We start from the raw sequence: 10,000 nt of genomic DNA, 5'->3' as shown, positions 1-10,000 counted from the left end.
CGTGCAAGGCCACCGCACCGCGGATGATTTTGCTCGTGCTGGCGCCGTTGTGTGGCCAAAGAACATGCGCGAATGCTCGTGTCGGAAGGGTTGGTGTCCTGGCCCCGCGGGTGTCACGAATGCTCGGTTGCGAAGACCATGGGACCAGAGCCATGGCACGTCGGATGATGGCTCCAGCTGGCGCCCCGGCACTTTCTGTGGCATTGATGCTCGGTTTCAAAGACAAACGTGCGCAGTGCCAGGGGACCGCGGATGACTGCTCGTGCTGGCCCCGTTGGGCGGCATTGATGGTCGGTTGCAAAGAAAATGCGCGATTGCTCGTGTCGGGGCCCGGCAAGCCAAGGCCAAGCGAGCCATGGCACGTCGGATGATGGCTCCAGCTGGCGCCCCGGCACTTTCTGTGGCATTGATGCTCGGTTTCAAAGACAAACGTGCGCAGGGCCAGGGGACCGCGGATGACTGCTCGTGCTGGCCCCGTTGGGCGGCATTGATGGTCGGTTGCAAAGAAAATGCGCGATTGCTCGTGTCGGGGCCTGGCAAGCCAAGGCCAAGCGAGCCATGGCAACGCGGATGATGGCTCGCTAGTGCTGGCGCCGTGCACAGTGGCCTCGCACACTCGCCCTGCACGCTTCCCTTGCACGCAGCCTTGCACACTAGCCTCGCATGCGAGCCTTGCACCCTAGCCATGCAAACTAGCCTTGCACGGTAGCCATGCACACAAGCCGTGCACATTAGCCATGCGCACAAGCCCCGCACACTAGCCTTGCGCACAACCCTTGCACACAAGCCATGCACTCGAGCAATGCACACAAGCCTTGCACTCAAGCAATGCACACAAGCCCTGGACACTAGCCTTGCACACGGGCCTGGCACACAAGCCTTGGGCACTAGCCTTGCGCACTAGCGTTCCACATGAGCCTTGCACACTAGCCTTGGACACTAGCCTTGCACACAGGCCTTGCACACTAGGCATGCTTGGGCGAGCTGATCCCGCATCAAGTCGACGGGTCTAGGCATTCTTGGGCGCAGATCCCGCATCGTCTCGTCGCGTCTGGGCGCAAACACGTCGCGTCTCGTTGCGTCTTCAGAAGTCGTCGCTAACAGCACCTTTGGTTGCCACTGGTGGTTAGGCTGGTTGGTTGCGCAAACCCTATAGGAGGGTGGCATGCTGGTGGGCGTTTTTGCCCGGATAGGCACTAGAATGTGCAGATTTTGGGCGTTTTTGCCTGGATAGGCTAAGGAATGGGCATGCTTTGGGCGTTTTTGCCCGGATAGGCACCGGAATGCTTGGCCTTGGCTTGTCCTAGCAAGGCATTGCTGGGTTGGGCTCCCTTGGCCTTTTGGGCGCCTTGGACGATGTCTTGCGAAGACCATGGGCACAAGGCCATGGCATATGGTGAGGAAAGGGCCACGGTTGCCAAGGTTAGGCACCGGAATGCTTGGCCTTGGCTTGCCAAAGCAGGGCATTGCTGGGTTGGGCTCCCTTGGCCTTCCGGGCGCCTTGGACACTGTCTTGGGAAGACCATGGGCACAAGGCCATGGCATATGGTGGGGAATGGACCACGGTTGCCAAGGCTAGGCATATAGAGAGGAATTGCATTTTTGCCCGGATAGGCACCGGAATGCTTGGCCTTGGCTTGCCATAGCAGGGCATTGCTGGGTTGGGCTCCCTTGGCCTTCCGGGGGCCTTGGACGCTGTCTTGGGAAGACCATGGGCACAAGGCCATGGCATATAGTGAGGAATGGACCACGGTTGGCAAGGCTAGGCATATAGAGAGGAATGGACCGCTGCACCCAAGCCATGCACTGAAGCAATGCACACAAGCCTTGCACACAAGCCTTGCACTCAAGCAATGCACACAAGCCTTGCACACTAGCCTTGCACACTAGCCTTGCACACAAGCCATGCACACAAGCCTTGCACTCAAGCAATGCACACAAGCCTTGCACACTAGCCTTGCACACAAGCCTTGCACACTAGCCTTGCACACTAGCCTTGCACACTAGCCTTGGACACTAGCCTTGCACACAGTCCTTGCACACTAGGCATGCTTGGGCGAGCTGATCCCGCATCAAGTCGACGGGTCTAGGCATTCTTGGGCGCAGATCCCGCATCGTCTCGTCGCGTCTGGGCGCAAACACGTCGCGTCTCGTTGCGTCTTCAGAAGTCGTCGCTAACAGCACCTTTGGTTGCCACTGGTGGTTAGGCTGGTTGGTTGCGCAAACCCTATAGGAGGGTGGCATGCTGGTGGGCGTTTTTGCCCGGATAGGCACTAGAATGTGCAGATTTTGGGCGTTTTTGCCTGGATAGGCTAAGGAATGGGCATGCTTTGGGCGTTTTTGCCCGGATAGGCACCGGAATGCTTGGCCTTGGCTTGTCCTAACAAGGCATTGCTGGGTTGGGCTCCCTTGGCCTTTTGGGCGCCTTGGACGATGTCTTGCGAAGACCATGGGCACAAGGCCATGGCATATGGTGAGGAAAGGACCACGGTTGCCAAGGTTAGGCACCGGAATGCTTGGCCTTGGCTTGCCCTAGCAGGGCATTGCTGGGTTGGGCTCCCTTGGCCTTTTGGGCGCCTTGGACGATGTCTTGCGAAGACCATGGGCACAAGGCCATGGCATATGGTGAGGAAAGGACCACGGTTGCCAAGGTTAGGCACCGGAATGCTTGGCCTTGGCTTGCCAAAGCAGGGCATTGCTGGGTTGGGCTCCCTTGGCCTTCCGGGCGCCTTGGACACTGTCTTGGGAAGACCATGGGCACAAGGCCATGGCATATGGTGGGGAATGGACCACGGTTGCCAAGGCTAGGCATATAGAGAGGAATCGCATTTTTGCCCGGATAGGCACCGGAATGCTTGGCCTTGGCTTGCCATAGCAGGGCATTGCTGGGTTGGGCTCCCTTGGCCTTCCGGGGGCCTTGGACGCTGTCTTGGGAAGACCATGGGCACAAGGCCATGGCATATAGTGAGGAATGGACCACGGTTGGCAAGGCTAGGCATATAGAGAGGAATGGACCACGGTTGCCAAGGTTGCGCAAGTTTTGGGCATTTTTTGCCCGGATATGCCCAAGTATGCCCCGATAGGCCCGTTACGCCCCGGTATGAACGCGTATGCCCGGATAGACTCGGTATGCCTTGGGATACATGCGTATGCCCCGATAGGCTTGGTACGCCCCGATATGCGCACGTGTGCCCCAGTAGGGCTCGGTATGCCCCGGTATGTACGCGTGTGCCCCGATAGGCCCGGTATGCCCCGATATGCACACGTGTGCCCCAATAGGGGTCGGTATGCCCCGGTAGGTACGCGTGTGCCCCGTAATGCACGTTTCGCAGATCTCCCCGCATGTCCCGCCCCTATATGTAATACTTACTTACTTACTTACTTTCTTTCTTGCTTGCTTGCTTGCTTGCAATGGTTGGGAGTGCCCGGCATGCCCCGCTGCAGAGACCAAGGGCGCAATGACTTGGCACCGCGGATGCCGGGACTCCGGCACTTCCCGTGGCACTGATGGTTGGTTCCAAAGACAAAAGGCCGTGCAAGGCCACCGCACCGCGGATGATTTTGCTCGTGCTGGCGCCGTTGTGTGGCCAAAGAACATGCGCGAATGCTCGTGTCGGAAGGGTTGGTGTCCTGGCCCCGCGGGTGTCACGAATGCTCGGTTGCGAAGACCATGGGACCAGAGCCATGGCACGTCGGATGATGGCTCCAGCTGGCGCCCCGGCACTTTCTGTGGCATTGATGCTCGGTTTCAAAGACAAACGTGCGCAGTGCCAGGGGACCGCGGATGACTGCTCGTGCTGGCCCCGTTGGGCGGCATTGATGGTCGGTTGCAAAGAAAATGCGCGATTGCTCGTGTCGGGGCCCGGCAAGCCAAGGCCAAGCGAGCCATGGCACGTCGGATGATGGCTCCAGCTGGCGCCCCGGCACTTTCTGTGGCATTGATGCTCGGTTTCAAAGACAAACGTGCGCAGGGCCAGGGGACCGCGGATGACTGCGCGTGCTGGCCCCGTTGGGCGGCATTGATGGTCGGTTGCAAAGAAAATGCGCGATTGCTCGTGTCGGGGCCTGGCAAGCCAAGGCCAAGCGAGCCATGGCAACGCGGATGATGGCTCGCTAGTGCTGGCGCCGTGCACAGTGGCCTCGCACACTCGCCCTGCACGCTTCCCTTGCACGCAGCCTTGCACACTAGCCTCGCATGCGAGCCTTGCACCCTAGCCATGCAAACTAGCCTTGCACGGTAGCCATGCACACAAGCCGTGCACATTAGCCATGCGCACAAGCCCCGCACACTAGCCTTGCGCACAACCCTTGCACACAAGCCATGCACTCGAGCAATGCACACAAGCCTTGCACTCAAGCAATGCACACAAGCCCTGGACACTAGCCTTGCACACGGGCCTGGCACACAAGCCTTGGGCACTAGCCTTGCGCACTAGCGTTCCACATGAGCCTTGCACACTAGCCTTGGACACTAGCCTTGCACACAGGCCTTGCACACTAGGCATGCTTGGGCGAGCTGATCCCGCATCAAGTCGACGGGTCTAGGCATTCTTGGGCGCAGATCCCGCATCGTCTCGTCGCGTCTGGGCGCAAACACGTCGCGTCTCGTTGCGTCTTCAGAAGTCGTCGCTAACAGCACCTTTGGTTGCCACTGGTGGTTAGGCTGGTTGGTTGCGCAAACCCTATAGGAGGGTGGCATGCTGGTGGGCGTTTTTGCCCGGATAGGCACTAGAATGTGCAGATTTTGGGCGTTTTTGCCTGGATAGGCTAAGGAATGGGCATGCTTTGGGCGTTTTTGCCCGGATAGGCACCGGAATGCTTGGCCTTGGCTTGTCCTAGCAAGGCATTGCTGGGTTGGGCTCCCTTGGCCTTTTGGGCGCCTTGGACGATGTCTTGCGAAGACCATGGGCACAAGGCCATGGCATATGGTGAGGAAAGGGCCACGGTTGCCAAGGTTAGGCACCGGAATGCTTGGCCTTGGCTTGCCAAAGCAGGGCATTGCTGGGTTGGGCTCCCTTGGCCTTCCGGGCGCCTTGGACACTGTCTTGGGAAGACCATGGGCACAAGGCCATGGCATATGGTGGGGAATGGACCACGGTTGCCAAGGCTAGGCATATAGAGAGGAATTGCATTTTTGCCCGGATAGGCACCGGAATGCTTGGCCTTGGCTTGCCATAGCAGGGCATTGCTGGGTTGGGCTCCCTTGGCCTTCCGGGGGCCTTGGACGCTGTCTTGGGAAGACCATGGGCACAAGGCCATGGCATATAGTGAGGAATGGACCACGGTTGGCAAGGCTAGGCATATAGAGAGGAATGGACCACGGTTGCCAAGGTTGCGCAAGTTTTGGGCATTTTTTGCCCGGATATGCCCAAGTATGCCCCGATAGGCCCGTTACGCCCCGGTATGAACGCGTATGCCCGGATAGACTCGGTATGCCTTGGGATACATGCGTATGCCCCGATAGGCTTGGTACGCCCCGATATGCGCACGTGTGCCCCAGTAGGGCTCGGTATGCCCCGGTATGTACGCGTGTGCCCCGATAGGCCCGGTATGCCCCGATATGCACACGTGTGCCCCAATAGGGGTCGGTATGCCCCGGTAGGTACGCGTGTGCCCCGTAATGCACGTTTCGCAGATCTCCCCGCATGTCCCGCCCCTATATGTAATACTTACTTACTTACTTACTTTCTTTCTTGCTTGCTTGCTTGCTTGCAATGGTTGGGAGTGCCCGGCATGCCCCGCTGCAGAGACCAAGGGCGCAATGACTTGGCACCGCGGATGCCGGGACTCCGGCACTTCCCGTGGCACTGATGGTTGGTTCCAAAGACAAAAGGCCGTGCAAGGCCACCGCACCGCGGATGATTTTGCTCGTGCTGGCGCCGTTGTGTGGCCAAAGAACATGCGCGAATGCTCGTGTCGGAAGGGTTGGTGTCCTGGCCCCGCGGGTGTCACGAATGCTCGGTTGCGAAGACCATGGGACCAGAGCCATGGCACGTCGGATGATGGCTCCAGCTGGCGCCCCGGCACTTTCTGTGGCATTGATGCTCGGTTTCAAAGACAAACGTGCGCAGGGCCAGGGGACCGCGGATGACTGCTCGTGCTGGCCCCGTTGGGCGGCATTGATGGTCGGTTGCAAAGAAAATGCGCGATTGCTCGTGTCGGGGCCCGGCAAGCCAAGGCCAAGCGAGCCATGGCACGTCGGATGATGGCTCCAGCTGGCGCCCCGGCACTTTCTGTGGCATTGATGCTCGGTTTCAAAGACAAACGTGCGCAGGGCCAGGGGACCGCGGATGACTGCTCGTGCTGGCCCCGTTGGGCGGCATTGATGGTCGGTTGCAAAGAAAATGCGCGATTGCTCGTGTCGGGGCCTGGCAAGCCAAGGCCAAGCGAGCCATGGCAACGCGGATGATGGCTCGCTAGTGCTGGCGCCGTGCACAGTGGCCTCGCACACTCGCCCTGCACGCTTCCCTTGCACGCAGCCTTGCACACTAGCCTCGCATGCGAGCCTTGCACCCTAGCCATGCAAACTAGCCTTGCACGGTAGCCATGCACACAAGCCGTGCACATTAGCCATGCGCACAAGCCCCGCACACTAGCCTTGCGCACAACCCTTGCACACAAGCCATGCACTCGAGCAATGCACACAAGCCTTGCACTCAAGCAATGCACACAAGCCCTGGACACTAGCCTTGCACACGGGCCTGGCACACAAGCCTTGGGCACTAGCCTTGCGCACTAGCGTTCCACATGAGCCTTGCACACTAGCCTTGGACACTAGCCTTGCACACAGGCCTTGCACACTAGGCATGCTTGGGCGAGCTGATCCCGCATCAAGTCGACGGGTCTAGGCATTCTTGGGCGCAGATCCCGCATCGTCTCGTCGCGTCTGGGCGCAAACACGTCGCGTCTCGTTGCGTCTTCAGAAGTCGTCGCTAACAGCACCTTTGGTTGCCACTGGTGGTTAGGCTGGTTGGTTGCGCAAACCCTATAGGAGGGTGGCATGCTGGTGGGCGTTTTTGCCCGGATAGGCACTAGAATGTGCAGATTTTGGGCGTTTTTGCCTGGATAGGCTAAGGAATGGGCATGCTTTGGGCGTTTTTGCCCGGATAGGCACCGGAATGCTTGGCCTTGGCTTGTCCTAGCAAGGCATTGCTGGGTTGGGCTCCCTTGGCCTTTTGGGCGCCTTGGACGATGTCTTGCGAAGACCATGGGCACAAGGCCATGGCATATGGTGAGGAAAGGACCACGGTTGCCAAGGTTAGGCACCGGAATGCTTGGCCTTGGCTTGCCAAAGCAGGGCATTGCTGGGTTGGGCTCCCTTGGCCTTCCGGGCGCCTTGGACACTGTCTTGGGAAGACCATGGGCACAAGGCCATGGCATATGGTGGGGAATGGACCACGGTTGCCAAGGCTAGGCATATAGAGAGGAATTGCATTTTTGCCCGGATAGGCACCGGAATGCTTGGCCTTGGCTTGCCATAGCAGGGCATTGCTGGGTTGGGCTCCCTTGGCCTTCCGGGGGCCTTGGACGCTGTCTTGGGAAGACCATGGGCACAAGGCCATGGCATATAGTGAGGAATGGACCACGGTTGGCAAGGCTAGGCATATAGAGAGGAATGGACCACGGTTGCCAAGGTTGCGCAAGTTTTGGGCATTTTTTGCCCGGATATGCCCAAGTATGCCCCGATAGGCCCGTTACGCCCCGGTATGAACGCGTATGCCCGGATAGACTCGGTATGCCTTGGGATACATGCGTATGCCCCGATAGGCTTGGTACGCCCCGATATGCGCACGTGTGCCCCAGTAGGGCTCGGTATGCCCCGGTATGTACGCGTGTGCCCCGATAGGCCCGGTATGCCCCGATATGCACACGTGTGCCCCAATAGGGGTCGGTATGCCCCGGTAGGTACGCGTGTGCCCCGTAATGCACGTTTCGCAGATCTCCCCGCATGTCCCGCCCCTATATGTAATACTTACTTACTTACTTACTTTCTTTCTTGCTTGCTTGCTTGCTTGCAATGGTTGGGAGTGCCCGGCATGCCCCGCTGCAGAGACCAAGGGCGCAATGACTTGGCACCGCGGATGCCGGGACTCCGGCACTTCCCGTGGCACTGATGGTTGGTTCCAAAGACAAAAGGCCGTGCAAGGCCACCGCACCGCGGATGATTTTGCTCGTGCTGGCGCCGTTGTGTGGCCAAAGAACATGCGCGAATGCTCGTGTCGGAAGGGTTGGTGTCCTGGCCCCGCGGGTGTCACGAATGCTCGGTTGCGAAGACCATGGGACCAGAGCCATGGCACGTCGGATGATGGCTCCAGCTGGCGCCCCGGCACTTTCTGTGGCATTGATGCTCGGTTTCAAAGACAAACGTGCGCAGGGCCAGGGGACCGCGGATGACTGCTCGTGCTGGCCCCGTTGGGCGGCATTGATGGTCGGTTGCAAAGAAAATGCGCGATTGCTCGTGTCGGGGCCTGGCAAGCCAAGGCCAAGCGAGCCATGGCAACGCGGATGATGGCTCCAGCTGGCGCCCCGGCACTTTCTGTGGCATTGATGCTCGGTTTCGAAGACAAACGTGCGCAGGGCCAGGGGACCGCGGAGGACTGCTCGTGCTGGCCCCGTTGGGCGGCATTGATGGTGTGTTGCAGAGAGCATGTGCGATTGCAAGTGTCGGCCGGGTTTGGGTTCCCTTGGGCTTTCGGGTGCCTTGGACGCTGTCTTGCGAAGACCATGGGCACAAGGCCCCGTCCTGGCCCCTTGTTCGATTCGCTCTCGTCTTGCGCTTGCTTCCAAGGTCCTCCATGACCTTCCCCATGGCCTTGCTAGATCCCCCCCATGACGCATGACCTCTGTCCGTTGATTGGTTTTGAGTGCACACCATGCCCGGCTTGGCACCGTGTTGTCGCGTGAGTGGCATTTGGATCGTGCATGCTGGTGGGCTACCTGCCAATGCGCACAAGCCTTGCACACTAGCCTTGCGCACGAGCCTTGCACAAAAGCCTTGGACACAAGCCTTGCGCACAAGCCATGCGCACAAGCCTTGGACGCTAGCCTTGCACACAAGCCATGCATACAAGCCTTGCTCACAAGCCTTGGGCACTGGCCCATCGCAGTAGCCTTGCACACAAGCCTTGCGCACTAGCTTTGGGCACGAGCCTTGCGCACTTGCCTTGGGCACTAGCCTTGCACACAACCCTTGGGAACTAGCCTTGCGCACCAGCCTTGCCCACAAGCCTTGCACACCAGCCTTGCACACTAGCCTTGCATACAAGCCTTGCACACTAGCCTTGCACACAGGCCATGCTCACTAGCCTTGGGCACTAGCCTTGCACACAGACCTTGGGCACTAGCCTTGCGCACTAGCCTTGCCCACGAGCCTTGCACACTAGCCTTGCACGCAGGCCTTGCACGCTAGGCATGCTTGGGCCAGCAGCTCCCGCATCAAGTCGGCGGGTGTAGGCACGGTTGGGCGCAGATCCCGCATCGCCTCGTCGCGTCTGGGCGCAAACCCGTCGCGTCTCGTTGCGTCTTCAGAAGTCGTCGCTAACAGCACCTTTGGTTGCCACTGGTGGTTAGGCGGGTTGGTTGCGCAAACCCTATAGGAGGGTGGCATGCTGCGGGGCGCTGGAATGCGCAGGCTTAGGGCGTTTTTGCCCGGATAGGCACTGGAATGTGCTGGTTTTGGGCGTTTTTGCCTGGATAGGCTAAGGAATGGGCATGCTTTGGGCGTTTTCCCCGGATAGGCACTGGAATGGGCTGGTTTTGGGCGTTTTTGCCTGGATAGGCTAACGAATGGGGCATGCTTTGGGCGTTTTTGCCCGGGTAGGCACTGGAATGCCTGGCCTTGGCTGGGCATTGCTGGGTTGGGCTCCCTTGGCCTTTCAGGCGCCTTGGATGCTGTCTTGTGAAGACCATGGGCACAAGGCCATGGCATATAGTGGGGAATGGACCATGGTTGCCAAGGTTAGGCAATATAGAGGGCGGTGGGCGAGTAGGCCATGGCGTC

Source organism: Tasmannia lanceolata, unplaced genomic scaffold (genome assembly GCF_043159265.1).
Source record: "Tasmannia lanceolata isolate RefF3 unplaced genomic scaffold, GAP_Taslan_0.1 ptg000058l, whole genome shotgun sequence".
Taxonomy (NCBI): Eukaryota; Viridiplantae; Streptophyta; class Magnoliopsida; order Canellales; family Winteraceae; genus Tasmannia; species Tasmannia lanceolata.
Note: the sequence above shows the minus strand (reverse complement) of the source record.